The following is a 19,990-nucleotide window of genomic DNA, read 5'->3' as shown; positions in this document are numbered from 1 at the left end:
GAGTTTTGGAGCTGTTCAAGGAAAAGCATGAAGAAGTTTTTCATAAAAGCAGCTGCTACATAAAACAGATTAGACAGACAGACACAGACATACAGCTAGATCAGGGACAGAGCTGAAAAAAGCAGACTTCAAGGTTTGCTGTGCATTACGAATGGGATTCCTCTTTGGTTCTTTAGAAGGTTTAGTAAAGTTTTAAATTGTTTTGGTTTTTGTTCTTAGGAGGGTACCTGGGATTGAACCTGGGACCTCAAATGTGCAAAGCAGGTGCTCAACCACTGAGTTACACCCACTCCACTAAATTATTTTAATTACTTTTTTGTTTCATTGCCAGATGGATGTTTCTTTCTGTATGAATCCAAGCTAAGGTTAACTTCAAGGGAAGAGCCAAGAGGCAGAGACGTATGTGGGTTATGGGAGTGACACTGATGAGACTTGGAGATTTATTTGTTGTCATGTTAAAGAAAAAGGAAAAGAAAAAAAGAAAGAGTCTAGGATAACTTTCTGGTTTATGGCTTCAATATCTAGTTTTACGAGGTGCCATTTACCACACTTGAGAACACAGGTGGAAGAACAGACTTGGGGAAATGTTATAGGGCTTGACTTGGACTTGCTGACTTGAGTATGCCAAACGGCCATGCAAGTGGAGGAACCTGGGCTGCAGTCGGCAACAGTGATCTGGCCCCATAGCAATGGGACTGAAGGAGAGCCTATTTCCAAAGTGGATTCCTGGGGCACTCTCCAAAGAGAAAACCAAGAATGGGAATCAAATGCTGCTTTTCAGGAAAAGATGGAAATATTTCTATTACTTTCTAGTCAAAATGACAACGAATTCATATTTAAATACTTCCCTTTCTCCAAAAAGTAAAAATAGCAATGAGCGGTAATATATAAGACATTGAAAAGCAAAACCATCTTTCACATCAAGGTATATACCCCTGCAGGCCCCACATGGGAGAGAAACATACAGCATTAAATCGGAAGGGAAGTGAGGCCTGAGGCCTGCAGGGCTCTGGGCCAAAAAGCTAGCAGGGGCAGCCAGGAGTTCATAGCCAAGATGGAAAGAGGCCCACGTAGTGTGATGGGGGCCAGCGTCAGCTCACTGTGGGAAACCTGGAGCTGAGCAGGCATCTTTTACCAGGCTCTGGCTGATAGCACGCCGTTGCCTGGCCATCAGAAGCAGAGGCAGCCCCAGGGCCAGGTCTTGTACAGAAGCCTGGCATTCTTTCTCTGTGCAACTCTCTCCTTCTTAGTTCAAGCCCTAGCTTCTCTTCAGCCTCCCGGCTCTATTTCCTAAACTCAGGGAGACCTCCATACTCTGCCTCAGTTCCCCTTCTTTGCATCACATCCTGGAAATTCTCTCTAGGCAGGAAGCTGGGAAGTGGGAGCTCAATGCATGTGCTTCCTTTCTCTTGGGGATCAATGACCTGTACTGCCTAATGTTTAGTGTCTGAAAACATGTTTCTTATCTTCTGTCCAGCTTTTTAGTTTTCTCAGGTGTGAAGGTAAGACTGGCCCCTCTTACTCCATCTTGACTGGAAGCAGAAGTCTTTCCCTTTCAATGTCATTTGTCTGTAAGTTTTTGACTCCCAAGTTCATACTTGTAGCACTCACTCTCCTTAAACTCCCACTGCCTATCTGACATCTTCATTCTGATGTCGAATAGTTACCTCAAATGTAAATATTAGACTGCAGAGTCTTGTGGGTGTATTGCCATCAAGCATGCACTTCTTCCTCCCCTCCCTTCCCTCCAACTGCAGCATCCTCAACTTCTCACTTATGCAGGGAGTTCATGATCCTTCCCAGACCCCCCTCCCAACCTCTATACACGTGGACACTCACATCCAATCAATCTACAACTTCTATCCATTCTCTCTATCCTCACCACCTACACTGAGGTCCAGCTTCCCAGCTTCTCTCGTATCAAATACCACTGTGGGCACCTCACTGCTCTCCGTTCGATCCATGTCCCTTGCACACTAAACTCTCTATATAGCAGATGAAATAATATTTTCAAAATATTAAGCTAACCCCATTACTTCCCTGCTTTAGATGCTTCTCTGCCTTTCATTAGACTTCGAGCAACCTCTGCACCCATTTCTATGGTCCCAAGGCACTGCAAGATCCAGCCCCACCTCCAGTCTCCCATCCCACCTACTCTGCACCAACTGCATGGGTTTCCTCTCCATTCTGGAATGAACCAAGCCCACTCCTGCCTCGGGGTCTTCACACATGTTTCTCCCTCTGCTTGATATTCAGTTCCCCAACTGGTCAGGGAGCTGGCTCCTCAACCTTCCAGTTTCAGCCTGATAGTTCCCTACCTAGAGGAGTCTTCACCATCCACTCCGTCTTGCATGGGCCCTGCCCTTTCCATTCTACATCTCAGCCTTTGTTTGTTTCTCTCCCAACCCATATCTGGGCTTATCAATTCTTTGTATTCCTCTTTGTTTACAGTTTTTGGTCTGTCTTTCCCACTGGAATATAAGCAGGAGGTGGACAGGAATATTTCTGGTTTGCTCCTCATTCTTTCCCCAGAGCTGAGTGCAGGGCACAGCTCTATGATTGTTGAATAAATGAATGAATCAATCAGTGAAGTGATGAATGAACAAGAAATTGTAACTTCATCCTGAAGGTAGTGAGTCACCATTCAGGGGTTTTAAGCAAAGAAGTAACACAATCGGATTCACATCTTGGAATCATCACTCTGGGTGTGATATGGAAAATGGATGGGAGTGGGGTGAGGCAGCAGCAGCAGGGCCAGGACTAGTATGTGGCAAATGAGGTGCCTGGGGTACCAAATTTAACAACACACTCACTCTTGTGGTTTATATATTTATAGGATCAGCACCCCAGGAGTGGTTTGCTTCTCCCTAGTCTGGCGCTGGGCAGACCATCTGGGAGATGCTTGAAGCAATATAGACAAGAGTTGAGAGCTGCCATGGTAATAGATAGACATGGTCCAATGTGAGCAATATGGAGAAAGTCTAGGGCCAGCAGTGCCAACTCTCCAGTTCTTCACATTTTACCTGTCTCCTTGATCTACCTGAAAACACTTCGGCTTTCCTCCCAATTTTTTTTTTAACTTGCTGCTTTATCAGTTTGGCAAGCCTCCAGGGTTAAAGATCTGAGCCACCTATAACCTGACCAATCCCAATTGTCTGTGAAATTGTTAGTGAAAAGAGAGCCCCAAAAGGATGTTAAAAAGCATTCAGGGTGGTCACAGATTCAGAATTCTTGGAAACTATAGCAGAAGAAAAATTAGAAGTCATTTATTTCATCTAGGGATTCTCGAGACATGCATCTACAGAAGGCTGATGCCCTGGGGACTGGACAATGTGTTCTTATACAAAATTCATCAACTCTTCCTAGTTTGTAGGTAGAGTGTGGGTGGGTGGGAGAGAATGAAATATAGAGAGAGTAAATTTTTAAATAAAATTTTACTCAAATCTTTAGCAGACTTAACTGATCTTTATCTCATTTTGATGGTATAAGACTTGGTAGACCATTACAAATACTTAATTTTGTTTAACACATTAGTATTCCCTGGGTCCTACTAGGAGTATTGAAACTTCTAAAAACTCTGTCCCCTAAGCATGACTGAGACATATGACTCCAACCTTACCTTCCTTTTCTAAGATAAGGAACTGGATGCCCAAAGTCACCTTGTAAATTGACAACAGTACCCAAGCTTGGGGACTCACACTCCAGATGATGCTATTCTTGTTACAACCTACTCTTTCCCCTGTTAATCTTTGTCCCAACAAGTTTGCTTCCTATATTGATCAGGATGGGCTCAGTTATGCCACACTAACAAACAACCTCAAAATCTCAAACACACAAACACAAATATTTTACCCTTGGCTATGTAATCCTAATACCTGTTAAGTGATCCTGATTGATGGACACTTTAACCAGGTACAAGTTTACAAATGTGAAAAGGGAATGTAGAAAATCATGTTCTGGATTTTGAGTTTCTGCCCAGAAGGGGAACATGTGCCTTCTGTCCAAATTCCTTTGGTCAAAGCAAGTTACATGACTGAAGCTGATTTCAAAAACATCAAGAAAGTGCAATTTTGCCATTCGCCCTAGAGAAATATTTGGTGAATAGCCCAATGACTACTATACTTTCTTATACATTGTCCAAGAAAATGAAAAGTGAAGGAGAAGGAGGAGGAAATAGAGGAAGGAAAGGAGGAGGAGGAGGAGGAGGAAGAGAGAAAAAGGGAGAGGAAGGAAGAAGGAGAAGAAAAAGGATGAGGGGGAGAATCAGGAGGAGGAAGAGATTGAGGAATGGAAGAGGAAGAAGGTGAAGAAAGGGAAAGAGGAAGAAGAAGAAGAAAAAAGCAAAAAGAGAAGGAAAACAAAAATTGCTTGTACATAAAATCTGCAGTTTTTGGAGGACGTACTTAAGTTTTCTTAACAAGTGGTGTGATCTTAGTAAATCACTTAATCACATACAGTTAATTTTCCTCAACTGTCAAGTAGGGCTTCTAGTACCTACTTCATAGGGTTGTAGTGGAGAGTGAAATAAATCTCTGCAAAGTGCTTCACACACTGCCTGGTGCAAAGTAAGTGCTCAGTAAATAGATATTCTTTGTCTTCTATTTTACTGTGCCCAGTGCACTTTCAAGTCCATCGGCAAGTTCTATCCTCATGACAAGCCTGTAAAGTCAATAAGGAGGATTATCATTATCCACATTTCACAGATGTGGAAATGGAGGTGCAGAGAAACCGAGCTGCCCAAATTGCTCCATTTCGGATGAGACCAAGAAGAGGAACCTAGGTCTTCTCACAATAACCCAACCCCATTGCCCCTGCATGTTCTCCTGCTCTCTTTCTTAAGGTCTTATTGAAAACAAAATGTACTGGTGACTGGTGAATATTTAGACATATGCCAAAAAAAAAAAAAAGGATGAAAAATAAGAACACATCCTTGTGGATTGGGCCTGGGCCAGAAGACATAACACCTGTGCTAGCAGAAGTCAGTGGAAAGCCTCTGGACATGATTCTGGAACATTTTTCACACATGTTAATGAAAAACTCACTCAGGCTGGACATAGCAGACAGGCCCAAGGACTTCAGAGGTCCCCTAGTGAGATCATCCCCTCCAAGGAAGGAGGCCCAGAAGAAGGGGAGTCATACTGTTGTGTTTTCCACTGTGGCATTTGGTAGACATTGTTGTGTTATATGGATGAGCTACACTAAAAGGCAGCTGGAAACAGATGCAACACAAACACTTTTGCTCCTCTGTCTTTGTGTGGGGGATTTCTTAGTTCTGAAAGTGCAAGCTAAATCAATTTCTTTCTTCTAACAAAGTGACACCTAAAGAGAGAATTTAGACTCTCTAGATATGAGCATGACAAATGTACACTTTGCTGTTACCTCCCACCATCCCCAGCCAACTGCTCAGGGAGGAAAGGGTTCTAAGCCAGGGCACAGTAAGAGTTGCAGCCCTATACTCCAGGCAGGGTCCAGCGAATGTGCAGGGAGGAAAGGAGGAGTTGGGCATTGGACCAGCATGTCCTCAGGAACACATTCCACCTCCCTTCCAGGACCTTTGCAGCTTTCCAGGAACGCATCTCTAGGGCTGTCTCCTCCAGCACTCCTGCCCTAACAGCTCACTCACCCTTATCTTTTCATCTGCCTCACAATAGGACCTCATAAGTGACGCCTTGGTGGATCTCTGATGGATTCCTGTGTAATAGAATATAGAGAAAAGTATTCCCCTCTTACAAATTGAATTGGGTTCCCCAGTCCTGTGAATGTGAACTTATTTGTGAATAGGATCTTTGAGAATGTGACTAATTAAGAGAGTGCTGAATTGCATCAGGGTAACCCCTAATCCAATATGACTGATGTCCTTATAAGAAGAGGAATTTGGGACACAGAGAGAGAGAGAGAGAGAGACAACTGATGCAGAGATGCAGAGAGAGACAGCTACGTGACAGAGGCAGAAGACCATGGATTACTAATAAGCCACCACCAGAACCCACAGACTTCAGAGGAACCCACAGATTTCAGATGTCTACCCTCCACAACTGTGAGACAATAGATTCCTGTTGTTTGAACCACCCAGCCTGTGGTATTGGTTAGAGCAACCCTGGAAAACTAAGGCATCCCCTTAATTTCAGATCTGGGAAAGGCTGGTCTTTTGGGTGAGGTTCATTCTCAAGGAGAGGACCTTGGACCCTGTGTCCAGGATGCCACCATGCCTAGTTAGGTATAGATATGTCCAGATGAGGGTTTTGGAAGACAGCAAGATGCTGTAAAATGGTGGAAAGCTGGGTGGTAAGAGATTCAATTCTTGTCCTTTCTTCTCGTATCTTCATTAAAGTTATTAATCTCATAAAATTTACTCATTTCATAAAATAGAAAAGGCACAAGGATCTGTTTCCCAACTGGCCCAGGGTCCATCTAAGATGGTACATGGAGTTGTGGTAGCAGAAACAAAGGAGACCAAGAGGAAGGGATGAAGAATTTGCAGGAATTGCAAAGAGGACTTGGATTCTTAAAAACAAAATATCAGGTGTCCAAACTAAGCATACCTAAAGCCCCAAGGGACACGTGTCCTAAGTTACTCTTTTGTATTTCTGTTAAGTCAGTCTCCCCAGCCAAAAGTGTGAAGTTTTCAAATGGTAGAAATCATATCTTGGTTATCACTGTGTTACCACCACCACCAACACCTTTGCACACAGTCAGTGCTAAATGACTGGTGATGCATTAAACAGTTCTCACATTCCCCCACGCATGTCGCATCGCTTACTAAAGACTTGGTAAAGAATTGAGGCAGCACAGAATAGGAACCAGTGCCCTAATCTTGGAATTTGGGCAACTTAGGTGTTAATTGTGTCTCCACCGTTGGCAAGTTATACCATCTGGACAAGCTACTTAGCCTCTCTAAGCCTCAAATTCCTAATTAATAAAACAGGCATTGTAAACATAATTAAAGGACTATAATAATAGCTACTTGGTTGAATGAAGTGATGGTGAAAATAACAGTTATAGAAAGATTTGTAAATTATAAATTGCTGTAAAAACAATTCAGTAATGATTTTTTTATTTTTTTGACTAATAGTCTAGGAAAGTAACTAGGATAGAATTGAGTTTCAGTGCAAGCCCACTACATGCCTGCATATCAGTGAAAAGGCTCCTAGCAAGAGCTACCACTTGGACAGGGCAATGAGGTCCTCTAATGTACCTTCTTTTTTATATTAAATTGTCTTTTTTTTTTTAAAGATACATAGATCACAAAAAATGTTACATTAAAAAATATAAGAGGAGTTGAAGGTCAACCACCACACCATGGAGCCAAGAATGCCTACAACTGAAAGCAGGAGGATTGTATCCAGAATCCATGTGGAATCTAAGCCCCCTCTTGTTACAGATGTGGAGTGGACACAACCATTCCGGGTCCACAGGATGGAGGAATGGAAGATGGATTAGAGTGGACGTACTGATATTCTACTCATGAACTATTGTGATTAGTAATCAAAGAAAATGTGGCATTGGTGTGGAGAAAGTGGCCATGGTGGCTGCTGGGGGTAGGGAATGGGAGGAAGATATGAGATGTGGAGGCATTTTCGGGATTTGGAGTTGTCCTGGGTGATGCTGTAGGTACAGTTACTGGACACTGTATGTCCTCCCATGGCCCACTGGGGGGAATGTAGTAGAGTGTGGACTATGATATGGACTGTTGACCATGGGGTGCAGCGGTGCTCTGAGATGTATTCACCAAATGCAATGAATGTCTCATGATAACGGAGGAGATTGTTGTTATGGGGGGAGGAGTGGGGAGAGAGGGGTGGGGGGTATATGGGGACCTCATATTTTTTTAATGTAATATTAAAAAAAAATAAAGACATATAAATATATATAAATATATATATATATATATAAATATATATATGAGGGAAGCGGACTTGGCCCAGTGGTTAGGGAGTCCATCTACCACATGGGAGGTCCGCGGTTCAAACCCTGGGCCTCCTTGACCCGTGCGGAGCTGGCCCATGCACAGTGCTGATGCGCACAAGGAGTGCTGTGCCACGCAGGGGTGTCCCCCACGTAGGGGAGCCCCACATGCAAGGAGTGTGCCCCATAAGGAGAGCCGCCCAGTGCGAAAGAAAGTGCAGCCTGCCCAGGAACGGCACCGCACACACGGAGAGTTGATGCAACAAGATGATGCAACAAAAAGAAACACAGATTCCCGTGCCACTGATAACAACAGAAGCAGACAAAGAAGACTCAGCAAATAGACACAGAGAACAGACAACCAGGGTGGGAGGGAGAAGGGGAGAGAAATAAATAAATCTTTTAAAAATATATATATATAAGAGGCTCCCACATACCCCACACCCAACCCCCCACACACACACACTCCTCCCACATCAACAATCTCTTTCATCATTGTGGCACATCCATTGCATTTGGTGAATACATTTTGGAGCACTGCTGCACCACATGGATAATAGTTTACATTGCAGTTTACACTCCCCCCAGTACATTCAGTGGATTATGGCAGGATATATCATGTCCAGCATCTGTCCCTGCAATAGCATTTAGGACAATTCCAAGTCCCAAAAATAACATCTCTTCTTCCCTCTCCCTGCCCTCAGCAACTACTGTGGCCACTTTCTCCATATCAATGCTACAGTTTCTTCCATTACTAGTTATAATAGTTCTATAGTAGAATATCAGTAAATCCACTCTAACCCACATTTTATTCCTCCATCCTGTGGACCCTGGGTTGGTAACGTCCACTCCACCTCCATATCAAGAGGGGACTTAGATCCCACATGGTGGATCGATGCGATTCTCCTGCTTGGAGTTGTAGGTACTCTCGGCTTCCTGGTGTGATGGTTGACCATCTTCACCAGCCTGTTAGCTGACCTGCGCAAGTCCAACAAACTGGAGAGTAAGAGCTGCAAGACTTCAGTCTCTGGATTGGCCATGTGCCAGCTGGGCCCTGAGCCTCTAATGTGCCTTCTGAGAAGGTTCTCTCCTCGCCATCATGAAGCCTCTCCGTCTCTCACTGGCCACCGCCTCTCTCTCGGTCTCTCTGTGTCTCTGGGTTTCAATAGCTGTCTCTCTTTCTCTCCAGCTCTTTCTTCCTGTGCTTCAGATGCAGTGTCTCTTTCTCTCTCTCTCTCTCCATCTTTCGGTCCCTCTTTATGCCCTTTGACTCTGCCTCGCTGCGTCTTTTGGTCCTTTGGTCTCTGCCTCCCCCCCACCGTGGTCTTGCGTCTCCCCCTCTCTATCAATCACTATCTCTTTGTTTCCTCTTTCTTGCTCCCCCCCTTCTCTTTGTGTCTCTTTTCCCCTCCATCTCTCTCTGTATCTGCCCTGCCCATGACCACCCACCACTGCCTCAGCTGTCTCTGGCCGTCTCCCTGTGGGTGTCCATCTCTCCCTCTTCCATGCCCCCTGCAGCGGGGATCAAGAGGACCGAGATCCCTTCTGCCTGTGACCTTCCATGTCAGCCCCGCCCCAAACTCTTCATGCACACCATGGCCATTTGTCACCAGACTCCCCAGGTCAGTATAAATCTCCCGTGTTTTCTTTAGGCAGGAGCCGGGGCTTGTGCTCAGCCATGCGGCACAGCCCGGGCGCAGACGAGGAGGAGGGGCAGGCACGTGCCTGGCCAGGGCTCTGCCAGGGGAGGAGGCGCCCGGGCGGCCCCTCCTCAAGGGGAGTTCAGGTCAGGTAGGTCCACAGCAAGGCGGCCCTGAGGCCCCACAAAACATGTGCCCGACATTCATCTTTCAACAACCTCACCGTATTTTTTCTGTATTTTTCTGACTGTCAAAATCAAATGTGCTCACAGTAGAAAATCTGGACCGTATGAGAAGCAGCAAAGAGGCCGAAAGAAATATATTTGTTATCCCCTCTCACCCCCTCTAACCCTAGCCCCAACCCAGCCCACCCCACTCCATTGGACCCCAGCAGCTGCCACGGCTTTCATTCATTTTGTCGCATTTCCTTCCAGTCCTTTTCCTGTGCATTTGGTTTTTTGCTCTTTACATCATTGGGATCATATGAGGTACAGAACTGTGTGAAACTTTCTGTTGTTATAATAGTCTACAATATTCATTTTCCTGTGACCTTGTAGGCTCTTCACAGACATGTCTTCTCTCCTCCTGGGAGAGAAAAACAAAAACAAATCTTCAATGGTTCCCATTTTTCTCAGGAGAAGTTCCAATACCTGAACGCGGCTTACCATGGTAGCTCCATCACTTCCAGTTCCTAATCTCCACACTCTGAACTGCAGCCAACCAGGGCTCTCTCAGCTTCCCAAGGGCGTGCGCTTCCTTGCCCTCTGCACCTCTGCGAGTGCTGCCCTCTTGGTCTAGAGCGCGAGGGCTTGCTTTTCCTTAGCGATCAGCCGAGATATCAACTTCCTCAGAAAATCTTTCTTGTGTCCTCAAGTTTTGCCTCCCCCACCCTAAAATCTAGGAAAAGTACCCTCTAGCATCCCATAGTTTCCCTCTTGGAAAACTGAGCTCTGTGACAGTTGCCAGATCTCTCAGTGTCTCCCTCAAAGAACCACAAGACAGGTAAATGTGTCCATACCTCAAGAAACCAAGGACATATTTGGTGCAAAGCGGAAACCCCATGAATATTGGTATTAATTAATTCTGCATTCGACATGCTACAATTTACCAAATCATTCCCTTAACGTTAGGCTTTTAGTTTTTCCAAGTAATAAATAACACTGCTAAGGAGCTTCTTCATAAATCCTTGTCTGTGTTTTCTACCTATTTGCATAGACTGAACACTCCCTGATTCTGTAAAATATCAAATAGCTTATGTGTCATCATTGTTTAATGTTATGAAACATGCTGTCCAACAGCCTAGGAGCCCTGCTAGAGATTTCTTTTCCTAAAAGTTCCTGGCAGGAGGGAGAAAGGCAAAAGAAGCTAAAGGTCAATGGAATGTAAGATTAGAGAGTTTTGACCAAATTCTAAACAGTTTTATACCAGAATTTTCAAGAGAGACTTTAAAGGCTGCATGCCTCCTCAGGGCATAACACTCAATTGAGGGGCAGAGAGGATAGAGGCTGGGGTGGCTGCCTGGGATGTGTTCTCATACTTCAGGAAAGGTTGGGAATCTATCTAGAATCTCTTACCATCTACTGGGTCAGGCACTGCACTGTGCTAGGTGCTTTATTTACATGCCTTAGTACACTCAACCTCAAGAGGAGGGAATTGTCCTTGTTTTACAGAGGAGAAAACTGAAGCTCAGAGAACTTTCCAAAGATAACCCAGATAGTGAGTTTAGGAGCTCTAGTTCAAAATCAGAAGTGTCTTGACCGAGAGCTCTTGCTATTTTCTAAATACATCATATAAATTCTCATTCACTCTCTGCAAGAATGGACAAGCCATTCAATGCATTTTTTAAAACACTATAAATTTTACAGTAGGTCATGAAACGTTGTAGGAGAACACAAACTGCCATGGAGGCACACAGTGAAGACACTAACTCTGCCTGGAAGGAAAGGGTATATATCAAAGAGACTTCAGAAAAGAGGTAACATTTTCTTGGAGTGTAAAAGACACACAGAAAATTTTTCAGCAGAGAAGGGAGAACAGGGCATTCATGGCAAAGAAAAAAGCAAGTGAAAAGGACCAAAGGCAGACTTGATGGAGCAATGAGTCACTCAAATTGACTAAAGCATAGGATGTGTGGCAGGGGACAGAGGTACGGGCACGGCTAGAGAAGGTCATTTGGTACTATATTGGCTCTCCATTGTTAAGTAACAAAACAAACATTAGTGGCTTCAATCAGTAATGTATTATCTTTTGCAGGTTACAAGGTCTAGGTGGCTCTTCTATTCCCCGTGGTAATGACTGGGCCCTGAGATGGCTACAGGCATCTAGAGGTTTGACTTGCAAGTTCAGCTGGAGCCATTGGCTGGCTATCAGCCTTGGGTCTATCCATGTGGCTGCTTGGGCTGCTTCACAGCTTGGCGGCTGGGTTTCAAAAAGAAGCATTCTGAGAAAGACCAGTCCCAAGCTGCCAGGTCAATTGAGAGCTAGACCTAATATCACTTTCTACATATTCTACTGGTCAACGTAGTCCCACACCCAGACTAGGACAAAAGGGGTGGGATAAGTGGAGGGCAGGCACACAAAGGTACAGTAATAGGTGTGGTTTGTTGGGGAGGTCACCAAAGTTGTAATAGCAGTCGTTGTAACCAAACAATAAAGAGCATCATTTGCCAACCCAAGGAGTTTGGATTCTGTGCTAAGAGAGTGGTCCTCAACCATGGAGCTGCAAACTCTGATTAGTCATGAGGTCATGGTGTCTCAAGAAGTAAAGAAGCAGATCTTTTTACTTTTTTCTTATAAGTTAGAGTGTGTTTAAGGTTATCCCTTTCACAATATTACTTTTTTCACTTGCATTCTAATACGCTTCCATTCTTAACTCTCAGGGAAGTATTTCTATCCCTCAGCCTGGCATACTGAGTAGCAGCCCATCTGCAGTTACCCACTCCTAGGCAACTGGATGCCAACAGAGGCTGCAGTCAGGGCACAGGGACTGCTGATATGGACTCTGTCTTAGAGAGATCACCCCCCTGCTGTGTGTAGAGGGAATTGGAGCAAGAGATCCTGGAGAAAGAGACACCAGCTGGAATTCATGAAGAGCTGTGGGATGAAAGCCAAACCCAGACAGCAGACGTAGGGGTGAAAAGGAAGGAAGGGCTGTAGGTATCTGATGGATACTGCTGGTGCCTGCATCCAGTCCCTTCAGCCTACCTCAATTCCAGCACACCTGGAGTGGAGAAGTACAACTCATCCCCTTCTAGGAGGGGTCTGCCTTCTGCCTTCTGCCCCCAGGACTTCTTTCCTTGCCAGAGAGCTCCATTGGGCTGCTCCCAATAAGGTCCTGAAAGCATTGTTCACTCAAGGAGGACGCGCCCACCCACCTCTGGGGCAATAGCCCAGAAGTCATTCTGTGCACTTCTCAGGGGTATGGTGGAATGGAGCCTCATCTCCAGCAGTGATTTTGAGTGCCTTTATAGGGGCATTTCCTCCTTCCCTGTTCCCCTCACTCTTTCTCTGAGATCATCTCCCAAATAAACTTCCTGCACCCAAGGTCTTATCTCTGGCTCTGCTTTGGAGATCATGGAAATCCTAAGATAGGTTCCATAGGATTTAATGGCTTCTTGGATTTGGGGCTTGCTGGAGAGGTGAGCAACAAAATCTACCATTTGATTTTCAGTGGCCTTTGTGGCCTGACATAAACTGAGCTGTACTTTAAATCAAATTTAGGAGGATGTCTGCCCTCTCCAAGCTCTGCAGGTTAGTTTACAGACACACTAATTCTGGATACTTCTTTCTTCTTGGGTTAGAATCAAAATCAAAACCTAACTTCAAGTCATCAGCCTCTTGTCCTTGGTAGTCATCCCTCTTTTGGGGAATAAGTACAGCTTGACAGCACAGATTATTTCTCCTGAAAGAAACTTGGAATATCAGGTCAATAATCTCCCCCATTTTACAGAGGAGGAAAGTGAGGCTCTGAAGCAACATCTTTTCCCAGAATCACTCAGCTCTGAGTCCTTGCCATGGGAAGGTCATGAGGAACCCCGTGCAAGCCAAAGTTACAATGGGGCAAAAGATGTTGATAAAAAGGTCAGTAGAGAGGGGAGAGTGGGTGAGAGGGTGAGTGGAAAGAGAAGACCAAATCAGAGAAGCAGAAAGGAGCCAGAACTTGTTAAAGCAAGAACCACCATTAAAGAGTGTCATTTCCCACACTCCTTAATTCCAGAAAGGTCATCAGCTCCAGAATGGCCATTTAGATCTTCCTCGCCCTGAAACTTATTATTTCTCCCAGTAAAAAAATGTGATACCATCCAGTGGGGTGCAGGAGAACTATTTAAATTTTGATTTCTATTTATTTTTACATAAAACTAAGAGAAAAGTACACTTTACTAGTATTTCATGTATGATTCCACTGGTACCCTCACTAGATAGATGCACATGGCAGATGGCCATGGTTTGTAATGTACTAAAGTATTAGGTACGAGAAGTACCTAAAAGGAAGTGGGGGGCGCTCCCCAGCATGGAGGGGCTGATGCTCGTGTATCCACTCTCTTAAATTGGTTGGTGATAGATTGCAGTCTTGGAGTGCCCAACTCCAAGCTCCAGTGACAGATTTTATTATATAGTGATAGCTAAGCCAACCCTCACAAAATGGACTTTAAAAGCTTCCTGCAGATAAAATGCACATGTACAAGCAAGCAGCAGGAAAATAGCAGGGTATCATGTCTCTTATTCTTAGTATAAACTCTTCAGATGGCACATTATAAAGGGAAAAAAAAAACACAATTTAATTGCCAAGAAGTTAGCCAAAACGTCTTGAAAATATCAAGAAGGCCATCTGAAATATAGTTAGACCCTCTATCATTAATGATGAATGTCACCCATTGATATTCCATCTTGAGATAGTGCATTAGCTACTTTAGTACATTGTAATGCTATATGATACCATTTATATGGCAGCACCTATATTTTAGGGTGCAAGATCAAATATTTTTTACTGATCAAACTGTGCAATCAGTACATCTTAATTGTTTGGCTGAACTTGGATTCCTGTAACAGTTTATGGGTTCCTTGAAATAAACCTCCCTTTACCAGAGTAGCCCACATAAGTCTCTGTTTCCTTTAACCATTGAACCTGGTTGAAACTCTCCTTCACCCAGCCCCTTATTCTAGAGAGAATAAATCTAGGACTTAAACTGGACTTCTGCATCTTCCAAAGACAGTCAGTTTAGTAGCTTTGTTTTAGAACAAGCACATCATTTCATCAAATAAACAAACTAGAGTTCCCACCTCAAATAATGCATTTGACAGGATCTGACCAATGTGTGTGAGTGAGCCATCTGATTCCTCAATTACAGATGAAACGTTTTAAAATGCACCCAGTTTTCCTTTCCCATGTCTTTTTCTACAATGCTTGCTGACTTACATCAGGCTTCTTGTAAAACTTTTAAAGGATCATGTAATATCAGCCCAGTGTGGTGTGAAACTACCAATACGTTTCAGATGATAATTCTTGCAAATAAATTCATGAAGATGGAGAAAAGAATTTGAACGGATATAATAAATTTTCATTACTAGCAGCTGCTATGTATTAAGTCTCTACTACATGCCAGCCACTGTGCTATTATCTGCCATTCACAGGTGAGGAAGCTGAGGCTTAAGGTCATGCATTGTTGCTGAAAAAAGGTCCTAATTTTAAAACTTTTGTTCTTAATTATTTTATTTATGTCTCCTTTGACCGCATTGCTAATACAATCACAAGATGCACACTCACAAGTGAGTTTTACACACTTCATACAAAATCTCAGAGTGAAATTAAGTGGTTCTCACACATGTTCAGGTGCTTTGGAGAAAAGTCAAGCAAGATACCGAGTTCTATAGTAAAATATCCGCCCAATTCGGAGCAGTTTATGAGCAGAAGAACATACGTGTTCGTGGCATTAAACACATCACAGAGCAAAGACCCAGAGAACCTGGAATCCCGGTCCTGTAGTAATCACTTGCCACATTCTAATACAGGCAGACATTCAGGGAAGCCAACAAAATGTTAGGAAAGATTGTAAGGGAAAGACTGGCCACTGTGCAAAGTTCATCCAGCAGGGCCTCAGAGTGAAAAGGGAGACCTCCGACACCAAGTCCTGGTTCTGCCACTTTCCAGCCCACACCATAGTTTAGGTTCCTCGTCTGTAAAATAAGTTTAAGTCAGTCCTTCATGTGGCTTTTGTCAGAATTAACTAATACATGGAAAGCACTAGAACAGAAGAGTGCCTTTAACTAAGTATCAATAAATACTAGCTGCAGTGACCCCCATCATCATAAATCTACTTTTCCCACCTCGTTGGCAACATCAGCCATTCTTCTAGGTTCAGAGCAGAGCATCTGTCTTCTGCTCCAGTTCACATGAATATGGCGTGGCCAAGGTCTGCCCCAATTTGACACTGATGACGTCAGGGGTGCAGTCCAGGAGAAGAGTCTAGGGAGAGATCAGAAATTATTCTTTTACTATTCCTATTTTTATTTTGTTAAAATAGCATATACCATTGTTGTATATTTTTCAATCTAACAAAATAAAAATCAAGTTTCCACTACTTAAAAAAAAAAAAAGGCATGATTTCCTTTTCAACTTCATTCCATATTCAATAAAGGCAGGACTGGGTCCAAGGTGACAGAAGAAATGATAATAATGACAATTGACAGAGCAGGAAACCTTACGAAGTGCATAACAGGAATTGGATTGTTTAGGCTGAAGAGGCACATCACAGGTATTTCAAGGTACAGGACCTGCATTGCTGTTTTTGCAAAAAAAATAAAAAATAAGACCCTCCTGCCTTCCCGGCACGCATCTCTGGTTCGTGTATTTTCCTCCTGATTGCTAGGCTTCACCTTCTAGCACCCCCACTCCCATCCCTCCCAGCTCTCTCTCCCTCCACCCCCACCTCCATCCCTCCCCAGAAAACGAGCTGGGGGAGGGAGGGGCGTGCACACAGCACGTGGAGGCAGAGTTCACCCTGTTAGAAACCATTAATCATCCTGAGGTCACAGCCCTGCACACGTTTCCTCCTCAAAGCCCGTCCTGCGGGCGAGCTGTCTCCTAACAGGTTTTGTGTTGCTGAGTTGTAAAGCGTTCCTGATGAATTGTTGTTGGCACTCAGTCCAAAGGCTTGAAGGCTCGCGTCCACGAAAAGAAAAAGCAGACCCTCTCTCCCTTGCCTGTTGTCCGAGGGGCCGGCACAGGGCTTGCATTGTGCATGCTGGCAGATGGTCCCGGAGTCCTCATCCTTGCAGCCCAGACTCCAGGAAGGGCCCGGGCCTGGTGGTATCATTGCACATAGCAGCCGAGGAGTCTGAGGTAGGCCAGGGCAGCAGTTACGCTCCCATTTGACAGATGAGGAAACTGAGGCCACGGATATGGCACCACATGCCCATGGTAGCCCAGCTAGTTTGCGGCAGAGCTAGGATTAGAACTCAGGTCTCCAAACTGCTCCACCTTTCCCTTCCTCCACGCTGCTTGACCTGAGCTCTGTGGAGATGTGAGCCAGGCCTCCCTTTGCTCAAACCACCCCAACTCACCCTGAGACTCCTTTTCCAGCCCCCCCCCCGCCCTCCCTGGAGTGCTCTGCTCCCAGATCCTTCCGGCCACCCAGGACCAGTGGAAGGTCACCTTCTCAGAAAGGCTACCACGACCCCCGGGCCGAAAATAGCCCCACCGCTCTTGGTCACAACAGCCTGCTTTGCTTTTTGTAAGATGTGTCCTTGTGGATACATTTGTTTGTTTGTTCACCCTGTTTTCACTGGCCCCAACTCATGCGGATTATAAGGTCCTGAGTCTCAGTCAAAGTAGCTGCCTCATCCCTGGCTGCCCACACCTCCAGCACCAAGAATGGGGACTGGCATGGGGCAGGTGCTTGACAAAGGAAGGACACGAGGGAGGTAGCAGGGAGGGATGAAGGGAAGCAGGGAGGGAAGGAGGACGATTTTAATAATACCTTACCGTCATAGAGTGTCTTATATTTTCCAAAGCACTTTTACAAGTAATGTTTTCCTGAAAAGGCATCATTATAGCCATTTCACAGAGCAGGAAAACATTCAGGTGCAGAGATACTAAGTGACTTTTCCTCCTGGTCCTAAAGTCATAAGATCAGCATTGTCCCTGCAAGGCAGTTGCTATATATAACCTTAGGAAGGTTATTTGTCCCTCTCTGAACCTCAGTCTCCCCATCTGTAAAATGGGGGGCTATAAAATTGAAGGTCTCTAAGGTTCTTTGCAGAAGTAATATTCTAAGGCAGGGGTTCCCAAACTGTTTGTTTGGAACCCTAGCATCTGAGGAGATTGTAATAGGTATTTTGTGGAACAGTTTGGAAAATGCTATTCTAGTATTGGCTTGAGTTTACTTCATGACAGGGACCATATCTCGGTTTAAGGTCTGGTACAGAATAAGGAACGGAAATAGAGCTGAATTTATCCAACTTTTTTCTCTGTGCCAAGCACGTGCTTGGTATTTCCCATGTGTCATCTCCTTGTACCCTTAAAAAGCACTATTGGGAAACCAATGGGGCTCAACCAATTAGGCTCCTCTCTACCACATAGGAGGTCCAGGGTTTGATGCCCAGGGCCTCCTGATGATGATGCAAGCTGGCCTACACGGTGAGCTGGCCCATGTGGGAATTTGGCCCCACACAGGAGTGCCGCCCTACATGGGAATGCTGCCCCACACAGGAAAGCCGCTCCACGCAGGAATGTCAGCCGACACGGAGAGCTGACACAGCAAGATGACACAACAAGAAACACAGAGGAGAGAAAATAAGAAGACATAGCAGAACAGGAAGCTGAGGTGGCGCAAGAGAGTAATTGTCTCTCTTCCACTCCAGAAGGCCCCGGGATTGGTTCCCAGAGCCGCCTAATGAGAATACAAGCAGACACAATGGAACCCATAGCAAATGCACTCAGAGAACAGACAACAGGGGAAATGCGAGGGGGGGTAAAAATAAATAAAAAATAAATCTTTTTTTAAAAAAAGCACTATAAAATAAGTATTCTTGTTATGTCCATTTTTTATAGCTTGAAAGCTAAGAGAAACTGAGGAAATTTAGTGAGATTATTTGTATGGCAGAAGATGGTTGCTCAATGAAATGACCTCAACGGGGTCATTCAAAAGCTTTAAAAGAATATCAAAAGCTAGGTATTGCTATTTTTGTGATTTGCCATCAACAATCAAGTGAGCACTTATTCATCAGAGTCTCTACAGGGAGCCATTGCCTCCCTTCTACCTTCTAAATCTCAAGCAAATGCATCCACCAGGCTGAAGCTAAATTTCATCCAGAACTCAACCTGTAAGAGAGACTGAGAAATACAGTTCTTCACTTTATATCCTCTGTAGTACAGGAAGGCACAGAAGAAGGAGGGTGGCACTGATGCCAAGAGCCAATGACCATAATTATCATTCACTCTATAGTGACTAAGATTATCAAAACCACTCTCCTCTTGGATTCTGGGGACCTGGGGAGATACGAGCTGGAGAATTGGGGAGGAAATTAGTGAGCAGATGCATTTGCATTGGATATGGCAATTGGGACACAGAGCTCTCACTCAGTATTGTAGCAAAAACCAAAGTGGGATGAAGGAAAGAAAAAGAAATCAGAGTGGAAGGAAGTCACATTTATGGAGTCTGTCTCTGGCCCCACCTATCCTCATCATGTGGTCTTAGACATCTTCTCTTTCCCTCTGAAGCACACTTCTCTTATCACTTTTCTTTTTCCCTCTGCTTTTGAGGACCCAGTGGGTCATGGTTCATGAAAGTGATTTGTTCACTGTTAGAGATATAGAGATTAGAGAAGCCATGATCATCTCACAACCAGCAAAGCCAAGCAGCTCCCCTGATTCACTTTTTGAGTCACGCTCATTCAACTTGGAAAGTTCTGTAGACGGTAGAATCATCTCAATATAGTGTCCATTCAGAGGGACAGGGTTTGCTGGGGAAGTCACAGACAAAGTGCTTGCCTAACCCACTCCTTTTCTATTTTGTGCTGTTTCAGTTTTCCTCAGACTATCAGAGAAGTCAAGTCTAATGAAGAGGCATGACCATACATTAAACCTGAAAGTTGGGAACAAGCTGCTTATACAAACCCCTGAGGTGTGTAAATACCCCCTGGGCAGCATAAATTGGTCTCCTCTCTCCAGTATGAAGTGGGGCAGGCAGAGCTGCTAACCACCAACCCTGACCCAAGCAGTTGGCCTTGCCGGGAGACCAGCCACAGTGAGATCTCTTCCCCTGCTCTGTTGGACCCTTTGTGCTGTGTAAGTAATAAAGTGGTCTTTGCCGAAAGTTTCTGTTGTGTCTGAGCCTGTGTTCTGACAATGTACCACATAGCAACTCACTCTACAGGATTTCTGATGACTTTTATCATACACTGATTTTATTTCTTAGAATGAATATGTTTTACTTTTGCAATCAAGG

The 19,990-nt window shown here is 44.5% G+C and overlaps 1 long non-coding RNA gene across 1 annotated transcript in view; it reads right to left on the bottom strand.

The window, feature by feature from the left end:
• LOC131279216 (uncharacterized) overlaps positions 1-19,990 on the bottom strand; it is a 112,015-nt gene that overhangs the window by 18,688 nt on the left and 73,337 nt on the right. Inside the window, exon 2 of the long non-coding RNA XR_009186595.2 lies at positions 15,870-16,008. This is a non-coding gene — a long non-coding RNA (uncharacterized lncRNA). The remainder of the gene's footprint in view (positions 1-15,869; positions 16,009-19,990) is intronic.

This window comes from Dasypus novemcinctus, chromosome 1 (assembly GCF_030445035.2).
Source record: "Dasypus novemcinctus isolate mDasNov1 chromosome 1, mDasNov1.1.hap2, whole genome shotgun sequence".
Lineage (NCBI taxonomy): Eukaryota > Metazoa > Chordata > Mammalia > Cingulata > Dasypodidae > Dasypus > Dasypus novemcinctus.
The sequence above is the reverse complement of the archived record's forward strand: the minus strand, read 5'-3'. Positions and strand labels throughout refer to the sequence as shown.